The sequence below is a fragment of the Colobus angolensis genome, unplaced genomic scaffold (assembly GCF_000951035.1).
Source record: "Colobus angolensis palliatus isolate OR3802 unplaced genomic scaffold, Cang.pa_1.0 Scaffold7250, whole genome shotgun sequence".
Taxonomy (NCBI): domain Eukaryota; kingdom Metazoa; phylum Chordata; class Mammalia; order Primates; family Cercopithecidae; genus Colobus; species Colobus angolensis.
In genome coordinates this window covers 1-720 of record NW_012120989.1, presented here as the reverse complement: position 1 = coordinate 720, position 720 = coordinate 1, and the positions used below count along the sequence as shown (strand labels likewise).

At 42.8% G+C, this 720-nt stretch overlaps 1 pseudogene; it reads right to left on the bottom strand.

Annotated features, from left to right (window-relative positions):
* Positions 1-233: 233 nt before the first annotated feature.
* On the bottom strand, positions 234-619 carry LOC105501568 (annotated as a pseudogene).
* Positions 620-720: the final 101 nt, after the last annotated feature.

Genomic DNA, 720 nt, shown 5'->3' with positions numbered 1-720 from the left:
CCTTCCCCACCCCTTAGGCTTACTTTCTCTAGAAGCACTGGGCATTGCTGTGCCCATTCTGCACTGCGTTCTTCACACTCACAGTCGATCTGCCTGATTATCCCATGATGCGGTTAATGGTTATCCTCTTTTTTTTTTTTTTTAAAGAATATCACTGTATTTATTTTCCTACAGGTAATTTTTCTATGGCTTCAACATTTTCTTTTCAAATTAAAAGAAAAAATTCCCAAAGTTTAGAACTGGATCACTTGGCCCTTTCTCTTATCTCCTTTCAGTTTAAAATGCTTGCATCTCTTAATGGCCAGCATCCTCTTGGATCTGCAGGTAGGCTCAACACATTCCAGCCTTAGCACAATCTTCTTTGTGGTCTTAGCCTTCTTCCGGAAAATTGGCTTTGTCTGTCCACCATAGGCACTCTCCTTTTGATCATAGCGCCTCTTTCCCTGGGCATACAAGGAATCCTAGCCCTTCCTATACTGTGTCACTTTGTGAGGCTGATGCTTACCACACTTCTTACAGAAGGCGCTTCGGGTTTTAGGTACGTTGACCATCTTTGCAGCAGGGCTGTTTTGTCTATATGATGAAAACAAGAAACAGCGTCCAAGACCTTCACCTCACGCAGCTCTCCCCTAACAGGAAAGGGCCCCCCCCCCACCTCCCAATTTTTTTTTTTTTTTTTTTTTTTTTTTTAGTAAAGACGGGGTTTCAACGTGTGATGGT